This window comes from Myotis lucifugus, unplaced genomic scaffold (assembly GCF_000147115.1).
Source record: "Myotis lucifugus unplaced genomic scaffold, Myoluc2.0 scaffold_536, whole genome shotgun sequence".
NCBI classification, from domain to species: Eukaryota; Metazoa; Chordata; class Mammalia; order Chiroptera; family Vespertilionidae; genus Myotis; species Myotis lucifugus.
Window position 1 is genome coordinate 147,144 of NW_005871584.1, and position 16,762 is coordinate 163,905.

At 44.3% G+C, this 16,762-nt stretch overlaps 1 protein-coding gene across 5 annotated transcripts in view; it reads left to right on the forward strand.

Annotated features, from left to right (window-relative positions):
* The first annotated feature begins 5,281 nt into the window (after positions 1-5,281).
* CLASP1 (cytoplasmic linker associated protein 1) overlaps positions 5,282-16,762 on the forward strand; it is a 266,904-nt gene continuing 255,423 nt past the window's right edge. For 2 of the 5 annotated variants that reach the window (XM_023745323.1, XM_014446407.2), the window contains exon 1: positions 6,056-6,139. The gene's annotated coding sequence lies outside the window, so the exon portion shown is untranslated. Of the gene's footprint in view, positions 5,513-6,055; positions 6,140-16,762 lie in introns of those variants that run through there. The other 3 variants (XM_023745325.1, XM_023745326.1, XM_023745324.1) reach the window with 2 other exon arrangements.

Here is a 16,762-nt window from a genome sequence, read left to right on the forward strand (position 1 = left end):
TATATATATATATATAATTGGTTTCAGAGAGGAAGGGAGAGGGAAGGAAAGATAGAAACAACGATGAGATTGATCGGCTGCCTCCTGCACGCCCGATCAAGCCCGTATCCCGGCCATGTACCCTTGACCAGAATCAAACCGGGACCCTTCAGTCTGCATGCAGGCTGATGCTCTATCCACTGAGCCAAACCAGTAAGGCCATACTTTCTTTTTCACTGAGATTATTGAAGAGGGTTACTAAAGTATTTTGGCTACCCTAGACTGGAAGATACTGCTTAACTGAATCACAGGGGGGAAATCCTCTTACCCAGAGTTTAGCAATTTCTGTTTGTTAGGGCATTCCATCAAATCCTTTAAGAATGACTTTTAAAAATTATAAAAAATGTTTGTAGAATAAAGTAAAGAATATGGCATAAGTTTAAAAATAACCAATAATCTTACCACCCTGAGATGGTCACTTGCTCATATTTTGATCTAGCAAGTTTTCTATGACCAAGCTGCAGTTACTTTTTTAATATATTTTTTATTGATTTTTACAGAGTGGAAGGGAGAGGGATAGAGAGTTAGAAACATCGATGAGAGAAATATCGACCAACTGCCTCCTGCACAACCCCTACTGGGGATCGAGTCTGCAACCAAGATACATTCCCTTGATCGGAATTGAACCTGGGACCCTTCAGTCCGCGGGCCAATGCTCTACCCATTGAGCCAAACTGGCTAGGGCTAAGCTGCACTTCTTATAGGAACTGATACCTAGAGGCCAGGTATCTATAAATCAGTTGCTGAGTAAAACATAATCAGAAAGCAGAGAAAAACAGGAAGAGCCGATGACATTAATAAAAATTGTCATCCTCAAAATTGTAATGATAATAAAAAAGGCATAAAATCATAAAGCTTGTGTGCCTTTAGAAACCATTAGTGCAATATTTTACTCTGTGGATAAGACCCTGAGAATGTGACCAGCTGAGAGCAGGCACAGCCAAGAATTAGAATTTAGGAGTCAAGGCTTTTGGCATAATCTCCCTGTTCTCACAATGCTTTTAACTTATTGGATTTAATGATTGATAAACTTGGCTTTGGAATGAACATTATTGTATGAGATGGGAAGAATAATAAAATGGGTAGTGACTCCTAATGGGTATAGAACTTCTTTGTGGGGTGATGAAAATGTTCTAAAATGGATTGTGGTGGTGACTGCACAACTCTGAATGTACTAAAGACTACTGAACTGTATACTTTATATGGGCAAATTATATGTATGAATTATATCTCAATAAATCTGGTATCAAAAATATGAGACATAGGAAAATTTAAAGATTGACAGGGTAGATGATACTAGAAATTCATTAAGTTGTATACTTTAAATGAGCTAATTGTATGGTATTTGAATTATATCTCAGTAAATCTGGTAGCAAAAATAAACATTTAAGGAGATCTAACATGATATGATAGATGAATGTTTTTTAGAATTATTTTTAGGTGAGATAGTGGTATTGAGGTTATATTTATAAAAACTTTTTACTAGTAACTTAGAAATACTATATTTATGGGTGACATAAATTACTTCCTTGACCTTGAAGTATGTGGGGGCCCTGTCCAGATGTTCAAGACCAATGTGAGTGTGGGAGCCCGTCAGAGTCAGTGGGATGTTCAAGGCCAATTTGCCACATGCAGATGCAAAAGCAAGGACACAGCAATCTTACTGTACACACTGCGCAGGTGTACCTTTCTATAATCCAAATACTGATGCCACTGTTTGGCAAGAAGCCTCTTTTGTCTGAGTTGGTATGAAGATGCGTTGTTGACCAGCCGGTTGCTGGACTGCTTTATTAGCGGCTGCTATGTGGAGCTAGTTTGAAGAACTGTTTTGTCTGATGGCTCCTTGTTAGCAATGGTTACTTGATCTACAATAAAGTTTCTCCTATATGTCTACGGCTTCTCATATCTTCTCCATCTAATACCCGGTCTCCAAGGACCAGTGCTCCCACAAAGTATCACCCCACTTTATTGCTCCCCTAATCTTAAAACTAAATTCCTCCTTCAAATTACCTATCTTCCCTCTCTCCAGTTCTGTTTCTACCCTTCTTTTTTTTAAAAAAATATTTTATTGATTTTTTTACAGAGAGGAAGGGAGAGGGATAGTTAGAAACATCGATCAGCTGCCTCCTGCACACCCCCCACTGGGGATGTGCCTGCAACCAAGGTACATGCCCTTGACTGGATCGAACCTGGGACCCTTCAGTCTGCAGGCCGACGCTCTATCCACTGAACCAAACCAGTCAGGCTCTACCCTTCTTTTTTGAAGCCATTCCCATCAGGCTTTCATCCTCACTACTCCAATGTGAGCCAAAGGTCAATATAGCCTCTTGGCAATTGACTTGGTTGCTCGTCCTGATTTCTTTCCATGGTTTCCTTGTATTTCAGTGGCTGCTATCTCCTTTGGTTTCATAACCATCTCAATCCCTGAAATGCTTGAGTGCTCCAAGGATCCTCAGATAACTTTTATGTCTCCCAGATTTACAGATTCAGCTTGCACCTTTATTCTGAACTTGATTCATATATCCTTGATATTTCCACGTTAATAGGCATTTCAAACTTAACATCTCCAAAATTAATCTATTCCCATTTTAGTAAATGGCAACTCCATTCTTCAAGTGGCTCAGGCATCTAACTCTCCTTTTTCTCACACCCTTCATGCCTTAATCAATCAAATCTTGTGTATCATTTTATTTGGATATATACAGATATCTCACCCCTCCAATGCTTGCACTTTGCCCAAGCCACCTACGTCTCACACTTGGTCTACAGCAGAATCCTGTCCCCACCCCTGATCCCTTACAATCTATTCTCAAACAAAAGCTAAAGTGATTCTTTTCTTTTTATTGCTTTCAGAGAGGAAGGAAGAGGGAGAGAGAGAAACATCAATGATGAGAACCACTGATTAGCTGCCTCCGGCACGATCCCTACTGGGGATGGAACCCTTGACAGGAATGGAACATGGGACCCTTTAGTCAGCAGGCCTGTGCTCTATCCACTGAGCCAAATTTGCTACGACCTAAAGTGATTCTTTAAAAGGCTTCCTCTCACAATGCCCTAGTCCCTATACAACTTGGCATCCTGTTACCTATGACCTCATTTCCTCCTTTTCCTCTCCCATGCTCTGCTCTGTCACCTTGGCCTCTTTTCTGTTCTTAGAATGTAGTAGACATCCTCCTGCCTCAGAATAATTTGTGCACTTTCCATTCTTTCTACCTGGAATGCTCTTTTCCCAAATAAAGAACATTGCTTGTTCCCTCACTTCCTTCAGATCTTTGCTAAGTTTTCTTCTCAGTGAGCCTCCCTCCCCTCTTGCAGCAACTAAACAGAAATCTTTCCTCAGCATTCTCCATTACTGCCTCACTGCTTCATTTTTCCCACAATACTTACCCTACCCGATATATATTTTATTATTTTTCTATCTCTTCTAAGAACAGCAATTTTCCCCCTGCTTTGCCAAGTGTCTGGCACACAATCTTCTTGAGTGTATGAATGCTGTTCATAATGCACAGTTTAAACAGCACTAGCTTCATGTACTCCTGAGGAAGATGACACTGACTGGTATCTATCTTTGCAAGGGAGCCCACAGCACAGAGGGAATTCCAGGGGTTCAGCTTTCAGTGGCAGTCTTGGTACCAATCAGCCATATGATATGACATTGGGTAAATAATTTCCCTTTCTGGTCCTCAATTTCCTCACCTGCCAAAGGAAATCATTGCTTTAAATGATCTCACAGGATGTTTGAGAATGTAAAATGAAAGATGAAGTGTTAACTAGAAAGTGGTGTTTTTATATTACCTACAAAGATATACTTACCTGACATTTTGTATTTTTTAAAGGCAATAAACATACCTGGAGTTAACTCCCATACTCGTTTAGGGACCTCAGAAGATGCAGTTTTGGTGTTTGATTATACATTCCAGTCATTTGACAGGGAAAGCTCTTGATGTCAGCCTATTCTTTCTTCTGGGAACATTCACTCTTGACATGTGAATACTTTCTCTCAACATTCTTGTCCAAACTAGTGAGTGGTCAGTGGCCATGGTGCTGGGCTCCCATGGGAGTTTTGTTTCATAATTACTTGTGGGTATGTGGTCGGTTAGCCTCCTCTCAGCCCATCTGTAACCCCAAAACTTAATTTTCGCAGCTACAAAATGTGGTAAATAACAACTGGCTCACATTTACTAGTATCTTGATGTTTAATGATATATCAATAATTTATCTCAAGTAGTACTCAATGTATGGCATATCTTAAAACCTCCATAAATGCTTTACATAAAGGGAGTATGTATTAAGCTTCCAGTTTCTAAAAGTTTTTTCACCATGTTCTTACCCCAAGCGAAGGACCTGAAACTGTATAGGTTTCTCCCCTTGGTTTCAAAATCTTCCCCATCCTATTGAGAGCAAAGAGTTATGCACTGCCCCGTTCATAACAGCATTATTCACAATAGCCAAAAGGTGCAAGGAACCCAAGTGTCCACCATGGCAAACAATGGAACATTATTCAGTCTTAAAAAGTAAGGAAATCCTGACACATGCTGCAACATGCGTGAACATTAAAGATGCTACGTTAAGTGAAATGAGCCAGTCACACGCAAAAACCCCCAAATATGTTTGTAGGGTTCAACTTACACGAGGCACCCGAGTAGTCACATTTACAGACAGAAAGTAGGAGGGTGATCGCAGGAGCTGGGGGAAGGGGCCTCGGTACAGAATTCATTTTATGAGAGCAAGTGTCCTCACCTCCACTGTGCACTTAGAAATGGTTAAGACGGTCCGTTTTATGCTGCTGACTCACATCCCCCATTCCTTTCATCACACCCTCCTTCCCCCCCGCCGTCCCGTGTGCACGCTGCTCTCACTTCACTCCCAGCGCAACACGCACTCGGGGACCCCGCCCCGCGGTGCCTCTGCTCCGGAGCGCTTTCTCCATCGCCTGCCCGTTTTCACAGGGCTGCTCGCGCTTTCGCCCTGGAAATGTCACCTCTTCCAGATCCCAGGAGCCAAACCCCCCATGTCACCCTATTCCTGCGGCCCACGGTCCTCGCTGCCGCACTGCAGAGGGGCCCACACAGGGCTCTACTGTTTGAGCCGTCTCCCCAGCCCGACGTGTGCGCCCGGAGGCCGGGGCGTTACCTGCCGTCCTCCCGCGCCCCTCCCCAACCGGACACAACCCCCAGCACGGGGTGCGCCGCACAAGAGCTGCCCGGGAACACGCAACGCACAGGGCTCCGCCATGCGCTGGCGATGGAGGGAGCCAACTCGGACCGAGGGGTTTCCGCGAGGCGGTGTGGGGTCGACACGAAGCTGACAATGTCGGTACCGGCGAGCGCAGGCTCCTGCGCGGCAAGCCCTAGGTGCAGCCTCACAACGCGCCCTTCCTGGCTCCGCAGCCCTGTCCAAGAGGGGAACGCGAGGGGGGCAGCGCAGCGTGGAGGAGACGCTCGTCCCACCCAACGGGCTCCGCTCCAAACAGGTCAAAGAACCGTTAAAAAGTGTGCTTCCGGTGCAAGTGCCACCCCTACCCCAGAAAGGAAGGAGAAGGGACGCGGTACGGAAAGTCGCAGGGCCCGCGGGCGGGGGAGCGCGCAACCCCGAAGGGACAGGCCGGCTCCTTCAGGGTCAGACGCCGGCCCGAGGCGGGTCCTCCTGGGCCCTGCGCACCACACCGCCTGCTCTCCGGGCCCTGCCGCCTGGCCGCTTAGACCCGACCCTCCTAGTCTAGCCTCGTTTTGCCGCCCGTTCCCCGGGGGCCCACCTGCACCCAGGCCAGGATTCCTTAGGGAACCTGCCCCCTACGGGTCCCCGTCAGGGTCAGCCGACGTGCTCCAAGGGCGAAAGCTCGCGGAATTCCAGCTCCCACGTCCGGCGCCGCCAGGCCTGCGCCTGCGCCTGCGCGGGGCGTGACCATAGAGACGCAGCCGCCTCTCTGGCCTCGGTTTACACTCTCTATGGTCCCGCTGGGTCGGTGGCGGTAAGGAGAAAAAGGGAGAGCGCAGTGCGCAGGCGCTCTCGGCTTTTTTTTTTTTTTTTTTTTTTTTATTTAATCCCAGCACCAAGCACTTAACCTCATTAGGGTGGAGGAGAAGGCGGCGGCGATCTGGTAAGGCAGCGGCAACTCGAGCGAATAATGCGGCTGCAAGTATGCGGTGAGGGCGAGGGCAGGTCGAGCCCAGCCCGCCCAGGCCCCCGCGCCTCCCCGCGGTGGAGGGCGCCGGGACGGGGTGGGGGCGATGTCCAGCATAGTCATCGGCTCTTGGGTGCACTTTGGGGGGAGGGGGCGGCCCGAGGTGGGAGCCGGCGTGGAGCGGGATGGGAGGGGTGTTTTTCCAACCCGTGGATCGCCGGTCCCAGGCTGCTTTGCAGAGGCTGGGGGGAGGGTGCCGGCTGTGAGGTCAGCTTGCTTTGTGTGCCCCTTTCTCCTTTCCTCTCCCAGACCCCACCCCTGACCAGACTCAGCCCGGCCGGTGGGAGAAGCCAGCGAACCCCGAATCGCATTGGGAAAGACCCCGGAATCGCACGGGGAGGGGGCCAGGGCGAGAAACCCACCACAGCTAGTCGGCGAGTGATGGGTGTGGAGAGATCCAGAGGGAAGGGGTGCCGGGGAGGCGGGCGGCGGGGCTCCCGGCCCGGCCAGACAAAAGCTGAGCTGGCGGCGGGCGGGATGCGGGGTCCCCTCGATCCCTGGGGCGCGGGGAGCTTTCGGGAGCTGGGCAGCGGCAAGTGCTGAGTGAAGCCCGTGCAGCCTCCTCTACTTGCCTTTGTTGTTGTTCGTGTTGGCAGAGGCGCCCTGCCGAGGAGTGTGCGATCTTGCCCCTTAGCCTGGCTGGGTACAACGGAGCTAATCGAATTGTGCTTTCCATGTTCTGAGCCGCTCCGCTGGGTATGGGGTTTTCTAGCTTCTAACTTATTACATAACTAGTGGTCCGGTGCACGGAATTCGTGCACAGGAGGGGGGGGGTCGAGGAGGGGTGTCCCTCAGCCCGGCCTGCACCCTCGCCAATTTGGGTCCTCTCAGGAAATAACCGAGGTTGGACATCCCTCTCATAATCTAGAACCGCTGTCTCCTAACCGCTTGCCTGCCTGCCTGATTGCCCCTAACTGCTTCTGCCTGCCAGCCTGATCATCCCTAATTGCTCCCCTGCTGGCTCACCATCTCTGCATCAGTCCTACACCCGGACCCAGGATTCCCTCCTCCAGCCACCACAGGCACCTGGGACCTGGGCTTCCTTCCCTGTGGTCAGCCATAGGCACTCGGAACCCAGGCCGGCTTTGCCCAAGCCGGTTGCAACTGCAGGGGATGGTGGGCAGGTGGCTTTGCCCGAGCTGCAGCCGCAGGTGCTGACACCTGGGACCACAGGGTGGGCGGCTTCTCCATCTCCCAGGCCACAGCCAGCTGCAGGCACTGGTGCCCGGGACTGCTGGCAGGTGGCTTCGCCCAGCCCGGCTTTGTCAGGAAGGATGTGCGGATGGTCCTCTAGAAGAAGTGCAGTCTAATTAGCATATTACCCTTTTATTAGAATAGATCATGGTGTGTGTTTTTTTTTTTTTTTGCCATCATTAACCATAGTAACTGTTGCTTATGTGTTAACGTTCTATTCCTGCTAAGTCTAGAAGCAGCCTCAGAATCCTTCTCACCATTCATTTTAAGTCTGATGCTTAGCTGATCAGAATTAGTACCTGAGGTGTAGCCTCTTACTGCAGATGTATCCCAGAATGTATGGCATCCTCTCTGCTTTATGATCCAGCTAATAATACATTGCCTCAATCATGTTGATTGAGGTCATTTTTCCCCTTGCAGTTTCTAGTAGATTACCATCTACTGCCTAGGAAGTAAAATTGACTGTCTCCATGTAGATCGAAAAATAAGGCATTTTTCTCATCAATAAAATTTCATTCTTTCAGCATGAGTAATTTTTTAAAAAAATATATTTTATTGATTTTTTACAGAGAGGAAGGGAGAGGGATAGAGAGTTAGAAACATCGATGAGAGAGATCAGCTGCCTCCTGCACACCTCCTACTGGGGATGTACCCGCAACTAAGGTACATGCCCTTGACCGGAATCGAACCTGGGACCTTTCAGTCCCCAGGCCGATGCTCTATCCACTGAGCCAAACCGGTTAGGGCAGCATGAGTAATTTTGTCCAAACGTTTTGAGGCAGTAACAGTTTGTAACAAATTGAATTATTGTTTCAGGTACTGTGCTGTGTCATACACAGATTTCATTTTATCTTTGCAACAACTCTATACAGTAGGTACTATAATGACACAGAAGAGAACACTGAGGTATATAGAGATCAGGTAACTTGACCAGTAAAACCTGAAAGTGGCTGAGTCTCATTTCAAATCCATGAGCCATGCCATTTAACCATTACACTCCACTCAGTATTGTGCTAGAGCAGTGATGGCGAACGTATGACACGCGTGTCAGAGGTGACACGCAAACTCATTTTTTTGGTTGATTTTTCTTTGTTAAATGGCATTTAAATATATAAAATAAATATCAAAAATATAAGTCTTTGTTTCACTATGGTTGCAAATATCAAAAAATTTCTATATGTGACATGGCACCAGAGTTAAGTTAGGGTTTTTCAAAATGCTGACACGCCGAGCTCAAAAGGTTTGCCATCACTGTGCTAGAGCCTGCTCTTACTGGCTCACAAATTTTCAGGGATTTTGTAAGCTGGTTGTTAAACATGTTCATTATTAAAAATTAAATTATATAATCTTAAAAGTGAATAAATTACATTAAAACCAAAGGTAATACATACTCTAAATTCATCACTTCTCAATTATTTACTACACTGTTCTGACTCTTGACATTATTTATATCTTTTGGGTCTTTCTGGTAGAATATAATAGTGTATTACTGCATGTTTCTCCTCAGCTCTGCATTTAGTGGCATCACATTAGCAACTGAAATCAGCCATGGATGGAGAATTTATGCCACAGAACTTGGCCGATAGTATATGTCAGAGTTTTGTTTTCTTTGGTTGAGAGCCAGTTGTTAAACATTTATCGGCACAATACTGACCACATTGGTGGTGGTGGTCTTATCAGAATGTGTTATATTATGCAGATGAAAATCTATTTAAGCAGACTTGACGTAGATATTTTCAAAGATGGAAGAATTGTCCCTGTCAACTATTTTAGTTGATTCATATCTTCACTAATTGTCATCATTGCAGTTTTCAGTCCCCATATGGATTGCTGGATATAATATGGCATGCCCTGTCCCTGTCCCCTCCCTTTGTAGCCTTTGTTACCTTAAGGACTCTAGTTTTTCATTTATATGTTTAAGTACCAACCTTACTGGCTTAAAAATGTAAGCTTTTAACACTGCTCTCTCTGTTCCGTATCCTTCAGATGAAAAGTGGAGTTGGGTTGCGGCACAGGAGAGAAATTCAGAAGGGGAATATTGGAGTAATGACTGCAGTAGGAGAAGAGGGAACCCATTTCCCTGGCCACAGGCGCTGGCGCCCTGGACCACAGGGCTGGCAGCTTCTCCAGGTGGCTGCAGCCTGGGACCTCGGGGCGGGTGGCTTGTCTGGCGCCTGGACCGCAGCCAGCCGCAGGTGCTGGTGCCTGGACCATAGGTGGGCGGCTTCTCCGTGTCCCCTGTGATGCAGTGTGGGCAGCTTCTCTGGCCGGCTGCGGCCTGGGATCACGGGGCAGGCGGCTTCTTCGTCTCCCAGGCTGCAGCCAGGCTCAGGCGCTGGAGCCCGGCTTCTCAGTCTTCCCAAGGACATGGGGCGGGCAGAGGTGGGGCAGGCAGCCTCTCCGGCCGGCTGTGGCCTGGGATCACGGGGCAGGCGGCTTCTTCGTCTCCCAGGCCGCAGCCAGCCTCAGGAGCTGGAGCCAGACTTCTCTGTCTTCCCTGACTTCTGCGTCTCCAACAGGCCTGGAGCGGCCAGAGCTGGGATGCTTGCATGGTAGCCGTGGCTGCGACGCAAGTATCCCGGCTCTGGCCTCCGCCATCTTTGTTGGGTTAATGTGCATATCACTCTAGATTGGCTGGTGGGCGTGGCTGGTGGGCATGGCTTAGCATAGCGGAGGGATGGCTAATTTGAATGTTTGTCTATTATTATATGTCTATTATTATATATTTTTTAATATGTTTTATTGATTTTTTTACAGAGAGGAAGGGAGAGAGACAGAGAGTTAGAAACATCGATGAGAGCGTCTGGGCCAGTTTCTGTCTTGGGGTTCGTTCATGAATACGGACCGATCGCAGAACCCGTGAGCTCTTTGAACGCCATCCTTTAATTGTGGATGTGGCAGTGAGCGCTGCAGACCTAGTCCTTCGGGAGGCGGTGATGCAGGAGCGTCAGGAGGGAGAAGTAGTTGCATGCTGCCATGTGCCTTGCACCGAATGCGGGTGCCTCGGTCTGCTATAAATTCTGGCTTTAAAAGTTGCTTCTATTCCTGTGAGTTGTCACATACACTGAGCACTTGCTATGAAGCCTCCTGGACAGTGGGCTCCTTTTGGAGGAGTGGGAGAATAGTAACATTGATGCACGCAGACCATGTAAATAACAAAAATAACACCACGATGTCCCAGTGTGACTCCATATTATTTATCTTCTCTATTTGCTAAGAAGGATTTAAATTTTGGTGTGCTGCTTGCTTATTCATCTTTGTAAACTTAGATAATTTTTTCTTTTTAGCAATTGTTACTCAAATCTCCCTTTCTGTAATTCATAGTTTATTAGCTAACCTATAGCCCTGTTTTAGATTTTTAAAGTTTCACTTTTTATTGAGGAGTTTTCAGCCATAGCTTTATATTTTAACTAAGTCAGAAATCTTTTGAAGAGACTGTTGGTGGTGGAGGTGTCAAAAACTATCACCATATAATCTAAGTGGCAAATAAAGAAAAGGCCTTTTGCTAAACTGACATTTTAGTGTTAGAACTGAAAACCAGATCTCCTAGTGTGTCAGGATTTTGGCCACAGACTCAACTTTATGTAAAAGGGATAAGCATTTTTTTGTATTAGTAGGAAACAAAAATTTGAAACTTGGCGTGCGCTTCAGTAACTACTGTGATAGAACCTCGGGTAGTTCAGATGATGGGAACTTGCTTTTTATAGAGCAAGATTTCAGACCCTTAAAATAGTTTGACAGGGATGTTGAGAAATGATTGGCTAGAAGAACATTAAGTTTATTGTTCAAATGTGATATATTTTGTTCACTGGTTTTGGATTTAGATATTTTGCTTCAGTCTTTTGTTAATTCTATTTCCGTAAGTGACAATCTCATGATTTATAAGTTGGGTAAGATAGTTTATTGGATCAGATACTTAAATTTGTTTTTTTGAGACTCCATATAGTCTTAATAGTCTTCTACTTAAAGTCATAGTTTTTAGATTATTCCATAGTACATTTTATTTTGTAGTACTATTAGTAAATATTATAACCATTGAAGGGATTATAACTGTTACACTTAGAGCTGAATTATTAAAACTGTCAGTTTATTTTAATAACTGCAAGTCGTTGTCATATTGAATAGTGGAAAGAGTAGACAATAGCAAAAAATAACAAATGTTTAAAAACAATCATCTAAAACATTTACTTGAAAATAAGAGAAGGATCATTAGTCTTAAACAAGAAGCTAAATTAAGAAGAAATCATTGCCCAGCCGGCGTGGCTCAGGCTATGAACCAGGAGATCACGGTTCGATTCCGGTCAGGGCACATGCCTGGGTTTCCGGCTCCATCCCTAGTTGGGGTTGTGCAGGAGGCAGCCAATCAATGATTCTCTCTCATCATTGATGTTTCTGTCTCTCTCTCCCTCTCTCTTTCTCTCCAAAATCAATAAAAAATATTTTTTTTAAAAAAAGAAGAAATCATTGATGAAGTAGTTTTTGGTTTGTAAAATGTAATTTAAGAAATTAATCGGACTTTTTTTTTTTTTTTACCCGGTGCAATCAGGGTAAAAATGTATGTGTGTGACTAAATGATTGTGTCAGCACCAGAATTTAGTGATTGTTTTACCACCCTAGGGCTACTCTTCTTCTTTTTTTTAGCTTTGATAACTGAAAGTTTACTCCTTACCACTGATACAAATTTGTGCTGTTCGTTTTTTTTAAAAGGGCTCTATATTTTTACACCATGCTTAATTATTGTTTCCCTATGCATTCTCTCTTGGCATTGCATTGGTCAGAATATAAATCCAAAACTGATAAAAGATTCCTGGGTCCGTGTAGCAATTTTTGGTCAATTTTATTATGAAATTTTCAAACCTCTCTAGTTGCAGTACTTCCACTCAGCCAGCTTTCCCGTGGTTCTGGATGACAGTTGTTCTGTATTTTAGTTGTAATTTTGATGTGGCTGTGGGAGGCGGTTACCTATGCCGCCACCTTGGTTCTGCTCTTCTCCTTTATGCTCAGACATTACGGCCATAGGGAATGCTCTCCTCCCCAGGTTCTGTGGCGGTCCTCAGATCCGATGGCAGTCCCAGTCTACATCTCCTTATGGTTCTCTGAAGACCTAGCTCAAAGGGCGGCCTTTCTTTTTCTGCATTTTTGTTGACTTTCTTCCTGCCTCTTGCCTGGAAGTCTCCACTCCTTGCTGTTTCCTATTGTGTGTATTCGTTACGTGCCTCCTTGGAAGATCACGCCTGTGCATTTACTCTTGTCTAGATCCTTGAGGGCCCTGCGAGTTTGTAGAACACTTTGTGGTAGCCTCTGTTGCTTACTCCTGGGACTTGTGTAACTGCAGAATGTATGAAAGAATAAATCAACATGTCATTACTTAGAATAGTAGAATTTGAGCCTTGGAAAAGTTCTTAGAGGGCAACCCCCAGTCGAATATCCTACCTTCTGTTTACTGTAGTCTGATCTTCGGCCTCAAACTGCAGGCATACTTCACTGTTCCTGGACAGGTCTGGTTGCTAAAAAGGTATTTTAGACTGTACCACAACCTCCCCCTCCTCTGTTGATTTTAGTTATACTCTGTGCAGCAACATGAGTTAAGTCTGCTGCTTCGCCTGTAGTAGCCTTCTCATTTCCTAGGACAGTCATCAGGCCTTTTCTAGGTTTATTGATGAATTCATCTATTAAACCTTTCATTCGTTAGGCACCAGGTACCATGAGGGTACAGTTGAAGACATACATGGTCCTCACACTTCAGGGGCTCACAGTTTAGGGGCTGAGAGATGAAATGGTATGAATTGATGCCGGTTATGCTGGAAGTGTGTAAATCCTTCCTGGTTTAATATGATTTCAGCATGCTTTCTTTAGACAACTCTGGTTTTGCCAGTGTCCTTTATATGTGTTTAAAATAAAACCATTTGATATTGTGACTTGAGCAGCATCTACAACTATTGTCTTAGGTTAGGAAACTGTATCAGTGATTTCAAACTTCATTGTGCATTTGGCTCTGCCACTATACTAGCTCTGTGACGTTATGACGTTAAATCATCTCTGTATTTTAATGTTTTCATCTATAAAATGAGGGTGAAAAGAGGATGGTGGTAATAGTAGTGCTTACTTATAGGGTTGTTGTAAGGATTAAATGAGATAATATATGTAAAGTGCTGAGAATAGTGGCTGACATACAATGAATGGATTAATATACAGCATGTACAGTTAATATTAATAATAATGTAGGACTAGTAGCAGTGATCAAGTCACCAGACTCAATGGGGAGCTTGTTAAAATATAAATGGCCAGGCCTTATCTATTTACTAGAGGCCCGATGCACGAAATTCGTGCACGAGTAGGCTCTTGCAGCCCCCGCTTTGTCCTCATAGCCCTGGCTTTGTCCGGACACTTGTTCTGCTGTTCGGCCGTTTGGTCAATTTGCATATTACGCTTTTATTATTATAGATTATTATAGAATACCTGTCTACCTAGAGATTTGGTCAGAAAGTCTGAGTGGAGACTGGGCAGCCACAGTTTTAACACTCCCTAGGTGATTCTTAAAATCCCCCAAATTTGAGAATCCTGCACTCCATATTAATATTGTCAGTGATTGCATTGGCTTTTACAAATTTAAAAACTTACCAGGTAATAAGAGAATAGGTTTTCCTAAAAGATTCAAACAGAGCAGATAAAGTGAAATGCATGGCCCTAGGTCCCAGGCCCCTTGGGAAGCATTATCCACTTATCAGTTTGGAACTTATTCTTCTAAACACTTTTTTGTAGCTACACATATATGAATATCTTCATAATAATGGGCAGATTTAACGGTAAAAGGTTTTTTTAAATAACTTATATTCATGATGTTGTTTGCTTCCTTACAAGTCCTGGGACGTAGGTAGGGGAGATATTCTGTCAATTTACAGATGAGAAACCAAGACCTGCAAGTTAAATCCAGTACGTGATAGAGCCAGATGAGAACTGGGCCTTCTGTTTCTCAGCTTAATGTTCTTTTCCTGTGCACTGTCTCTTAGCTACATCATTTTGTTGGCTTATATTGAAGTTATAGTTCATGAAGTCTTCTGATCTTTTGCCATGTGAATAGTTGCCAAACCAGATCTCCTATCTTTTAGTTTGTTTATACTTGCTTTTTAAAAAATGTACATTCAAGGTTTAGTAGTTACATATATCTGTTAAGATTTATCTTTTTGTGGGGAAAAAAATCTAGAACTGGCATGGCATATTTCGGTGAGGTTATCTTAATTCAGGATAGCTGAGGTCAATGAATCTACTTTCAAACCTGCTTCTGTAACTGTTGTTCATCTAACTTGCCAAGCAGGATCAGTAAAATTTATTTATAGTCTTATTAGAATAATATAGCAATAATACAGAAAGTGCAGAGACCAGAGGAAGAAAACCCACATGAAACCATTCTAACACAGCTGTTATTTGTTAATGTATCACCCTTTGAGGCTGTCCACATGTCCATACTTTGTAGAAAGTAATTTTAGGTGTTGCATGTTTTATGAATAGTTTCTGTGTAATGACATAGTATGCATCGTTTTAATATTTAATAGTTTTGTCATATTTGAATTAATATGGCAAATTTGGTAAACTGGGATCCTTGACATGCAAGTATCTTTTATTTTTTTGTATTACATATACTACAATAGTGACTATTTTTTGAATATAGTTTGTTTCTTTTGTGTTGTTTTAGGATAAATTCAAAGTGAGATTATTGGATGACTTTTATGCACATTGCCTGACTCAAAAGTTGTACCAGTTAATAACTTTCCTAGCAATCTAAGGACATACCAGTTTCACAAAATTTTTACCAACTTCTGATAATATAATTTAAGTATATTTTTTGTTATTGTGAAGAGTGTAGAATGTACATTATTTTTATTTTTCATGTCTTATGTGTATTTATTTTTAAAAAGAATAAGCAATAATGACAGACTTTTATATGAACCCACTATATGCAGTTTTTATTGGATGTTATGTGCAGGTGTTCTCTCGGCCGTCCTTGGTTTCCGTTCCTGTCCTGCATTGCTAGGTAGGTGTGGAGGAAACTGCACCTTTTGCTTTGGGTGGCAGACTGTTCTAGTTGTCAGTATCAGAATGTAATCTAACATTTTTGTGGCCTACCTTCAAGTGTTTCTACAGTTATGCCCAAGGCCCTACCCGAAATACAGGGTGGGGCAAAAGTAGGTTTACAGCTGTGAGTTCGTGAAACACTTTGTATTATTTATTAATTATTGTATTATTTTCCATATGAACAACTATAACCTACTTTTATCCTATCCTGTATTTAGTAATCAGAATGTCGTGGTGGAGGTGAGGCATCTGCTTTTTTAAAAAAATATATTTTATTGATTTTTTACAGAGAGGAAGGGAGAGGGATAGAGAGTTAGAAACATCGATCAGCTGCCTCCTGCACACTCCCCACCCGGGATGTGCCCGCAACCAAGGTACATGCCCCCGACCGGAATCGAACCTGGGACCCTTGAGTCCGCAGGCTGACGCTCTATCCACTGAGCCAAACCGGTTAGGGCGGCATCTGCTTTTTAAAGTTTCCAAGGTGATTCTGAGGCCATTAGAACTTGAGTGCTGCCTCAGACCCACCTTCTAGCTAATTTTCTGCTCAGTTTCCTCAGTGCCTTGTGAGTAGAGGCAGACTCCTATGAAGGGTTGCTCAGACGTGCTAACAGAGGCCTGTTGTATAGAGAATGAATGGCAGAGTGGTGCCTTTCCTAATGTAGAGTAGCTGGTTCATTCTAGGAACAATAAGCCAGTCTTTCTAAGAGTAGTTGAACTGTATAAAAACAGCTCCTTCTCTGAAGTCTTCTCCTGAGGCTGTGGCTGTTGTTTTATTGAAGTTCTCATAAGTTCTCTGCTGTTCAGTGTTAGGGTGGCACATAGAGCTATTACAACAGCAATAGCTACCATAGACTGAACACCCAGCATTTGCTAGGCACTAGCCTGGGTGCTATAGGTACACTTAATATACACACACACACACACACACACACATATATATATATAGAGAGAGAGAGAGAATATGATTTCAGAGAGGAAGGGAGAGGGAGAGAGAGATAGAAACATCAGTGATGGGAGACAGTCTTTGATCAGCTGCCTCCTGCACACCCCCTACTGGAGGTTGAGCCCACAATCTGGGCATGTGCCCTGACCAGGAATTGAACTGTGACTTCCTGGTTCATAGGTCGATGCTCAACCACTGAGCTATACCAGCCAGGCTATAGATATACTTTGCCAATTCTTTTAGCAACATTTAAAGGCAGATGCTATTTTATTTTTTAACTAGAGGTCCGGTGCACCGGTGGGGTCCCTCAGCCTGGCCTGTGCCCT